We start from the raw sequence: 10724 nt of genomic DNA, 5'->3' as shown, positions 1-10724 counted from the left end.
GTGAGGTGATCTTGATCTTGAGGGTTGAGAGTATGCAGGTTGTGCACTGTGTGCAATCTTTAGGTTGCAGGCTATATGGAGAGATAGTTGAGGAACAGTGGAAGACTGGAAGTCCTCAACAAAAGTATATTCCAGTTAAAAGCAAAGATAATAAGGGTGGAGACAATGCCTACAAAAATCTCTGTAAAGGCCAAGGAACCCATGATATCTGTCTCTGTGGCTGACGTCAGAGCATCATTCAAGAGAGTGGACCCTCACAAGGTGTCAGGCCCTGACACTGAACTTGGCAGGGTACTGAAACTCCATGCCAACCAACTAGCTGGCAGGTTCACAGATATTTTCAATCTCTCACTGCTGAAATCAAAGTTTCCAACCTGCTTCAAAAGGGCAACAATCATCCTGGTTCCCAAGAAGACAAGTGTGAGCTTGCCCATTGAAGCAGTGGAGGCAGCTTCCGTAAATACATTTAAGACAAGGTTGGATAGATTTTTACATAGTAGGGGAGCTTAGAAATATGGGAAAAAGGCAGGGAGGTGCAATTGAGCCTATCATCAGATCAGCCATGAGCTCATTGAATAGCAGAGCAGGTTCGACAGGCCAGATGCCCAACTCCTGCTCTTATTTATTGTTTCTATGGACAGAGTAGATGTGGCAAAGTTGTTTTCCATTGTAGGGGAACAAAGGACAAGTGAGCACAAATTCAGGATTGAAGGTTATACACTTAAGACACAGATGAAGAGGAATTTCTTTATCCAGGAAGTGGTGAGCCTCTAGAATTTGCTACCATAGGCGGCTGTGGAGGCCATGTCATTGAATGTATTTAAAGCAGAGATTGAAAGGTATCTGAACAGTCAGGGTATCAAAGGTTATGGGGAGAAGGCAAGGGAGTGGGCAGAGTGGGAGAATAAATCAGTTCATGATGGAATGGCAGAGAGCACTAGACAGGCCGAATGGCTTACATCTGCTCCTATATCTTATGGCCTAAATGGCTTTCCTGTGAAGGGTCTCTTTGGTGACTAGAAAATAAATTTCAGAGTAAAAGATGCCAGAAATGTAACACTGCTTATGTTATTTTGGTTCCATGGAACTTTGAACATGGCAAATACAGTAACAAGTCCAGAAGAGGGCAGTCATGGTACAAGCAAGCAAAGTGAAAGCCTGCAGCAGGACATGACGTTTTGAAGTCCAGTAAGTAGTTTGGTAAAAAGGGACAACTTGGAATTCTATAGAAATCCACCTTATTTTTGTTTTAGAATTCAATAAAAGTGTGCTCAGTGCTGAGGAAGCAATTAAACACATTTACTTTTCATCGCAAATTAAATTTTGTACTTGATTCACTGAAATTTACAAAGAAATCAATGTTAAAATAATTCAACTATTATCATCTTGGATTGTACCCTGTGGTGCGCTGTTAGCCAGAATCAGACACACACAAAGGTAAAGGCTGTACAACAGGCTTTAATCCACAAAGACTTCCACAGAGCCAGGCTGGCTCTAGCTGCAACAACTCTGAGAGAGGCCTCGGGAGGCCGGCGCAGGCTTATATCCCGGAGGGTGATTGACACCCAAACGGGTGGGGCTTGATAAATTCAGGCCGACTGAATGACTGCCGGCCAGGTGTTGTCCTGTCCTCTTACACTCCTGCAGGTACAGAGGTTTCCCCCTGCAGTAGGCCGGTGGTGTACCATCACATTCACCCCTTTCTTTAATATTGTCCTGGGGGGGCAGTAACAAGGAATCGCACCCATTATATATATACAATATTTACAGGTTGAGACGATCCAGTGGCTGCTGGGGTCTCTGTGACCATAGGACTGGCTCTGGGCACTCTGGGCACTGGTCGGAGGGGAAGTGGGGGGGGGTGCTGGCAGCAGGCATTTGTGTGGCTGGTGTGGTGCCGTGCGAAGGAGTGGCCTGAGGGGCCGGGGTCAACATATGAGGGTCTTATTGGATGGGGGGCACGTTTTTGTCTCCCAAGGCTGAAGCAGGCCCCTGGTGGTCAAGGAAGGCCTGCGTGCCCCATAGCAGCCTCCGGACAGGGATGTATGCCCGGTCAGTGTCGTCCTGGGCTGGAGGGTGGCGTGGTGTGATGGGTGCTCCTGCTGGTGCCAATTCCCTGGTTGAGACAGTGTTCTCCCTGGCACTGCCGAACCTAACATAGGCGTAGTTGTGTTTTGCATGTAGGAGGAAAACCTGCTTGACCAGGGCTTCGGCCTTGTGTGTCCGTGCGTGGTTACACGGGAGCACCAGTCCCGGGGACGTGAGCCATGCTGGGAGGGACATTCCAGTTGCTGACCTCCTGGGGAATGAGAACAGATGTTCGTGAGGGGTCTCATTCGTAGCTGTGCACAGCAGCGACCGAATGGCATGGAGCGCCTCAGACAGGGCATCCTGCCAGTACTCAAAGGCCCACCCTTTCGACCTGAGAGCCAGGAAGGCTGCCTTTCAGATCACCCCGTTCTCGCGTTCCACTTGCCCATTGCCTCTCAGGTTATAGTTCATCATGCGACTAGTTACGATGCCCCTCGCCGTCAGGTACTGGCGCAGCCTGTCACTCACAAAACTAGACCCCCTGGTCACTGTGGATGAAGGTGAGGTAGCCAAACATGGTGAAAATCTGCCCTAGGGCCCTAATGATAGTAGCCGTGTAGGTGTCCAGGCAAGGGATAGCGAAAGGGAAGCATGGGTACTCATCCACTATCATGAGAAAATAGATGTTTCAGTTTTTCGAAGGCAGGGGCCCTTTGAAGTCCATGCCGAGACGCTCGAAAGGCCGAGTAGCCTTTGCAACATGGGCCTGGGGTGGGCGGAAGAAGCGGGGTTTACACACCATGCAGACACGACAGGCCTTGGTCATGTCACTGACGTCCCTGATGGCGTACGGTGGTTTCGGGCCTAAATGAAATGGTACAACCTGGTGACATCCGGATAGCAGAGGGACTCATGTAATGCCTGCAGCCTGTCATTGTGCAAAGACACGCAGGTGCGAGGGAGGGCATCGGGGGAGTCGTTAAACTTCTCGGGGCGGTGCTGGATGTCGTAGCTGTAGGTGGCCAGCTCGACTCTCCAGCGCAAGATCTTGTCATTCTTGATCTTGCTCTTGTGGGTAGTGTTAAACATGAACGCCACGGCCCGCTGGTCCGTGAGGTGGGTGAATCACCACCGGCCAGGTAGTGGCGCCAGTGGCAGACCACTTACACAATCGCCTGTGCCTCATTTTCAATGGCGGTGTGCTCTAGCTCAGAGCCATGGAGGGTCGTGGAGAAGAAAGTAACGGGGTGCCTCCCTTGGTTGAGGGCAACAGCGAGGACTGCATCAAAGACATCGCTTTCCACCTGGAAGGGGCAGTCCTCCTCCACAGCCTGCATGGTGGCATCCACGATGTCTTGCCTGATGTGGATGAAGGCTGCCTGCACTTCGGGTGGGAGGGGAAAAGTTGTGGCTTGAGCCAGTGGGCGGACCTTGTCTGAGAAGCAGGGAACCCACTGCGAGTATTAAGAGAACAGGCTTAGGCATCTGAGGAGGCCCTTTATTATGTGGGGGAGGGGTAACTCCATTAATGGGTCCATCCTTTCCGGATCTAGGCCGACGACTCCATGGGACACGATGTACCCCAGAATGGCGAGGCGGGTGGTGCTAAACAAAAATTTCTCCTTGTTGTTAGTGAGGTTCAGCTCAGCAGCCGTCTGGAGAAATTTTTCACGGTTAGCATCGTGGTCCCGTTGGTCATGGCTGCAGATAGTGATGTTATCCAGATACAGGAACATCGTTTTCAGCTTGTGCCGGTGTACCATGCGATCCATCTCCCACTGGAAAATGGAGACCTCATTCGTGACCCCAAAGGGAACTCGGTGGAACTGGTACAGGCGTCCGTCCATCTCATAGGCGGTATAGGGCTGGTCCTTCAAGTGGATGGGGATTTGGTGATATGTCAACTTCAGATCAATCGTGGAGAAAACCCGGTGGCGGACTATTTCGTTGACCATGTCAGCAATCCTCGGCGGGGGTAGGCATCCAGCTGGGTGTACCGGTTAATGGTCTGGCTGTAATACACGACCATCCTCAGGTTACTTCCCCCTTTGACTACCAGGACTTGGGCTCTCCAAGGGCTATTAATGGGCTCTATGACACCTTCCGCTAGGAGTCGCCACCTACTTCTGCAATAACACCTACTTCTGGTGGCAATAGCAAGATGTGGGAAGAGTGCTGGTGGGTGATGCGCAGTGTGGAGAGGCTGCAGGTTGGCTGGGGCTGGTAGTTTGGCGTGCTGTGTAATGTGAGTGGAAGTTGGGGCCCCCTGAAGGCTAGCGTGACACTCTACAGGTGGCACTGAAAATCTAGGCCCAGGAGGAGTGGGGCGCAGAGTTTGGGTATGACCAGGAGACTGAACCATGTCTAAATCTCCCCTCCCACAGTAATATCAGCTGAGCAGCACCCTAGGGTACCAACAGTCTTATCCTTTGCGGCGAGGGCAATCGAGCAGGTGGTAGGGTGGACTGTCTATCTCAGGGAGTGGGCCATGCTCAGATGAATGAAGCTCTCGGTGCTGTCACCATCAAACAGGCACTTCGTTACCTGCCCATTGACTCGTATATCCTTCATCGAGCACCCGATGTTGTGGGGGATCTCCCTGGTCAGCGTGGTGGTGGCCAGGACCGTCTTCGAGCCGGAGTCGTCGCTCTCCGGCTGTGCACAGTGATTTATGGCTTCCGGAGACATGGGAAGCATCAGTAGGATGGCCTGGTCATCACCCGCGTTGAGCATGTTTTCTGGGGCCCTCCGTGTCAACCATTGCTTGGCCCAAGATGGTGGCGGTACATGGGGGCCCAGTGCGTGGCTGGCCTCCTTCCCCAGCCGTGTCTGTTGCTCCGGGAGAAGTGATGTCACTACGCCGGCAGTAGTGACATCATTACGTCAGCTGGAAGCGATGTCACACCGTGAGCTGGAAGTGATATCGCTGTAGTTCTCAGCATGTGGTGCTGGCGAGGGCAAGAGCTGGTGCAGGAGCTTGGTGCACACGCTGTGACAGTCACTGGCAAGGCTGGATGTTGGACGGTTGAAGTCGGGGAAGGTGGAAGTCATCGTGGGGACAATGGGGGTATCCACGGGGGAGGTGGGGAGAGGCACATTTTTGCAAAGTGGCCATTCTTGCCGCATTGGAAACAATATTGGTTCCTTGCTGGGCAATATTGGTGCGATCGTCGATCTGACCCACACCAGGACTCACAGTACTTACAGGGGCGCCAGGCACCTGCTGCAGCGATGTTCTCCTCGCCAGCTGAGCCTGGGGCTGCTGCTGCAGTGTGAGAGGGCCATGAGGGAGCCTGGGGAAACCTGGAATCGAAGGCTTCAATGTTCAGGGCTGCTGCTTCAAGTGGATGGCTCCCTTCCACATTCTTGGTTAGGGTATAGGTGTTGTCTTCCAGCAGCTTCTGATGGATAGCCCTCGAGCATAGGCCTCTCGACCTCCCCTGCACCTATCCCGGGTTCAGCCAGACACGGTCAGGCCAACTCTCACAAGTGTCCCAGGTAAGACTCAGCTGCCTCCCTGGGTTGCTGGGCTCGGGTGTTGAGACGGTACCTTGCATAGATCGCATTAATGGGGAGCTTGTACAAGTTCTCGAGAGTGTCCATTGCTCTCTTGTACATGGAGCAGCCTTTGGTTGCCTGGAAGGTGTGAGGACCAAGCTTAGACCAGAGTAGGACCAACCTCTTCCGATCTGAGTCCAGGATGCCGCCCTCATGTGCCTCAATGATTGCCTTGACCATGAGCTGCCTGATCTCGAAGCATATCTGGGCTTCCAGGTGGCATGGGTCGACTTTGAGGCTCCCTGCACACAGGAGTTTTTCCATGGCAGCCATGGGAAAATTTTGTGGATTAAATTGTGGTGCACTGTTAGCCAGAAATAGACACACACAAAGGTAAAGACTGTACAACAGGCTTTAATCCACAAAGACTTCCACAGACCCTGGCTGGCTGTAGCTGCAGCAACTCTGAGTGAGGCCTCGGGAGGCTGGCGCTGGCTTATATCCCGGAGGGCGATTGACACTGACCGGTGGGGCTTGATCCATTCAGGCCGACTGATTGACAGCTGGCCAGGTGTTGTCCTGTCCCCTTACACTTCTGCAGGTACAGAAGTTTCCCCCTGCAGAAGGCCGATGGTGTACCACCACATACCCTCAGTATTCTTTATCTGAAATGTCATAGGTAAACAAAATAATTATTTGGACGTCATCGAACAGATTGATAAGACATTCGAGCCATCTTTCTTGATAACAAGTCTGCTTCATCTGAAGAGGAGGAGCATGAGCAAACAGTTTCATTTGATGTGATTTTCACCTAAACTCAATATGATCCTGGAAGGAGGAAGAATGAATGATTTTACTTCAAGAGTTAAAATTATTTTTAACCGATTTTGCTTCAAGGCCCAAAGAATTTCTGATGTTATCAAGGTGGGATCTTGAGTTGCAATGCGATTCGTGGCCATGTTTAGGACAAGACACCCTTTGTGGAGTTGGAACACATGCAAGGACTAACTGAATGACTATAACGGGGGAAAAGAGAGAAAGTTTCAAGGATTTGGTTCAATGAGGGAGAAAGAACTCTTCAAAGTGCAACAGTGTATTGTATTAAAGAGTAATAAATAATTTGAAAGATTAACAAAACAACATGTCGAAGATACAGCACAATAATCAATAAGCAGTGCATCCCACACCCTTCAGCTCATCAGAGACTCCGGTTTATGACAATTTGCTTAAAGAGTTTCCAAATTGTGATCCCAGTCCGAGGAGAAAATTGACCTTGCTCACAACTCACACATTTATAATCAAAAAGCATATGCTTCTTTTCTAATCTACACATGCTAGTCAGCTATAACTTTAAAACTAATCATTATTAGCAAAAGTCAAGTCTCAACTTGTCAACAAAATTAATCTCATTTATCTCCAAATACAAATTAATCTTATCACATTTTTTTATGACGTACATCCACAGGGTTCGAGGCCTCCAGGACTCCATGAATCAAGATCTTATGTCTTGCTTATATTCTCAGTTAACATAACTGCTTATAATGAGTGGTAAACTCCATTTTACTGTCAGGAAAAAGATCTGCTTTTAACCCTCTCATTGCATTCCACCTCATTGGATTTGTCAGTTAACCAAGTGTGTGGCCTCTGTCAGTCGTGGTCAATCATGGGTAGTTACTGTGAAGTGACCTCTCCAGGGTAAAGTTGATATAGAGATCTGTCTGTTGCCATGCAGTGGGGACCCCCCCCCCCCCCTCCCATGGCTAATGACAGGTCCAAAGAAACACTGGAAGTTGATACAGTTTGGTGCCAGCAGCATCGCAGGAGTTGCCATGCCAGTTCTAGGTACAACAGTCAGTCGCCTTCTGGACTCCAACTCTGGATTTTTCCTCGGGGTTTACTCCCAAAGCCGTTCCCATGAGTGGGTATACCCACAAAGCAGCACACCTTTGAAATTGGTGTTTTCCCTCTCCTAGATGAGTTATCATCCGTGGTTAACAAGTCTCATCCACCCCGAGCAAATGCTTTCAAGGCGCCAGTGGCCAGCCTTTGCCCCTTCTCCTGTCAGTGAGAACAGCTCTGCCCGGCATAAGAACTATGCACACGTGAAACCAGGAGTTGGACTTGTTTGTCAGTGACTGTTTGAGATGCACGCCATGAAGAGCATTTGTGTAGTAGTGGGAGCTTGACCCATTATCATCCTTCAGCTACATCAACCTTTATAGCCATGTACACGTCATTAAGTAACTTAGCTTTGTATCAAGGAAGAGGAGACTATTTAAGAATTCCAGTTTATGCATTATGCAAACATGATTAAGATATTGTCAGAACGTACAAAGGATGACATATTGTCTATCAATGTAATGCAAAGTGACATGACAGTCACCTGTAATGTGATACGATCCATGGGGAACCTCAATATTGATTGGTTCTACTTCCTGGCATTAAAAATATCAGCTTGGGATCTCCACTACCATACTCTTTCCCAACGGGGCTGGCTCACAACACAAGGTCAACTGTTCACTGCTGGTGGACGTTATCCACAATATTACCAGAGTGTATGCCAAGCCTTCTCTGCCTTCAGCCTTAAAAGACAACAAATGAAACGTGAGGACACATTTCACAGTATTCACATCATGTCAATTTCCCTGACTATGAACAGACAGATATTGAATGGCCAAAAAGTGCTGCCTTGTCCACTGCAAGTATTTGAGATTTGCGAGTCATTTGGGAAAATCACCCAGACATTCCTACCTTTACAGATTTTGGAAGGTGGAGAAATAATTGAGGGTATGGGACTGGGGCTGTCAGAATTTGTTCACTTCTGCATGGGTGATCCATCTGCCTTACAATAATTGTTCAGATTTTGCAGGGCCTGAGGCAAAAAAAGCCAACCACTTTTTGAGGGTTTGTGCATCGCTGTAAGATGCTTTATCTGTTGTTCCAGCAAGGACATTCACTCTTTCAGTTGGGCCTGGAGCTTGGCGATAGTAGGGAATATGCGTTATCGGATGCCCATTCTTGTGCCTTCTGTTCTGAAAAGTGTGGCCCATTATCATAATTTATATAAATGGGATCAATATATTAAGGTATTTGCTGTTAGAGACCATGGAAGGTGCTGTTCTGGTCCTCCTTAAGGAAGGTGTTACAGAATAAATTAATATAATTGTTATGGGCCCAGAGGACTTCAAATCCCAGAAACAATAGAAATTCACCAAGACAAATGGTTACTTAAATAAAAATTGCTTTTAATTATTTTAAACAAGATCAGACTCTAACTTATTACTATTAACTTACTTACTTAACCTAACTTAACCCCCTTCTAATTATGTGCACATTTATGTAAGTTCAGAAAAGTCCTTTGATTCACAGTCCAATCTCACTTCTCACTCCTCCAAGTTCACCAGTGTCAGGCAATTCTTATAAAATGCACAGGATTTAACATTTATGAATTCACCAGACTCTAGTGCATGAAAGGTAAATGGTTACTGCTCAGGAAGGTTCTTGTTGGTTTTCAGAGAGAGATTTGTTTCTCATTGGACACAAACTGATTCATTCTGATCAGCCACGTCAGTGTCTGGCCAAAGAAATTTGCCCCATCAGGGTTTTCCAGATGATAACCTCTTTCTTTCGGGTCACCAAGTTCCTTTTTTGTTTCCCTTATTTCAAGGGAAATATTATGCAGTCAATCCTCTCCTCAAGAGCTTTGACCAGGCTGAGCTAAGAACTCACAACCCATCTTCAAAATGGGATTTTTCCACAAGCTTGCCAGCTTGTCATGTTCCAGTCCCAGCTCCTGCTGAACTGTAGAACTGAATTCTCTCTCTCTCTCTCTCTCTCTCTCTCTCTCTCTCTCTCTCTCTCTCTCTCTCTCTCTCTCTCTCTCAGAGAAAACCACATGATCCTCTTTGAACAGCCAACTTTGGCTCTGGACCTAATATTCTGAATTTGTTCATCTGTTGCTTTCCAAAACAATAATCCATTACTCTACAGTTAACACCTACTTCTGAAGTCCTTATAGGCATTCTTCAAAGTTTTTGCTAAGGCACTTGGAGCTTGAACTCTCTGGCTTGTACAGAACTCTAGCATTTTTAAATGAGATCTGTTTTGAAGTCTCTATTTGACCTACACTTAAAAAAAAACACAATTTATATCATTTAAAACATATCTATATACAATATAAAATATAACATAATCCGTCACACAATTATCAAATAAAATATATCTTAAGCAGTAAGGTTAGATTGTGGGAGTTTCGTAAACAGACATCTCAGTTACATTGCACAAACAAACATCTCATTTGGAATGCTAAAATCTGTGCAGGTGGAGCCTTCAAATCTACAATATTTTATAGAGACAATGGAACTGCTTTGGAGAAGGTTAATTTGGCAGTGTGTCTATACAGAACCCAGGCTTAAGAACTGAAAATCTGTTGCTATTAAGACTGGTGCCAGAATTTAAATTGCTGGTTGAAGGTTGCTATCCTAAGAGGGGTCATGTGGTTTTGGAAACCGAGAGACAGTGAGTGTCAGTTGACTGCAGCAGTTGGTGTTGAGGTCTTCCAGTTTTGCAGACCTGCTGCAAGACCCCATGCAAAGATGGGTTTTGAGTTCCAAGTTCAGGATATTCTAAACCCTTGTAGTCAATTACAAGAGGCTTTGGCTGGTTATTGTGTTTCTTGTGAAATAAGGGAAAAGAGAAGAACTCTCTGTGGTAACCTGGAAGAAGAGCTTATCTTTGGAAAAATCCACAAGTGGGCAAGTATCTTTGACAAGACACTGAAGTGGCTGATTGAAGGAGATAAGTTTGTGTAGGTCCAATGAACAATGTATCGCTCTCTGAAATCAACAAGAACCTTCCTGAGCAGTAACAATTTAAGTTAAAGCACCAGAGCCTGGTGAAGATGATAAATGTTACATTCTGTGCACAGTATGGAAATTGCCTGATACCAGTAAATTAGGGAAGTGGAAAGTGAATGATTGGACCGTTAAACAAAGAACCTTCCTGAACACATACACATGCACTTAGAATCAGAATGGGATTAAGTTAGGTGAGGTAAAGTTATTTAAAATTTGATATTATTATGTATGAAGATTTTTTTTTAAATTTATTTAAGTAACCATTGGCTTGATAAATTTATGTTGCTGCTTGTTATTGTACTTCTCTGGGCTCATAACAAAGGAAAATCCATCAAAATA

Source organism: Narcine bancroftii, chromosome 1 (assembly GCF_036971445.1).
Source record: "Narcine bancroftii isolate sNarBan1 chromosome 1, sNarBan1.hap1, whole genome shotgun sequence".
Lineage (NCBI taxonomy): Eukaryota > Metazoa > Chordata > Chondrichthyes > Torpediniformes > Narcinidae > Narcine > Narcine bancroftii.
Note: the sequence above shows the minus strand (reverse complement) of the source record.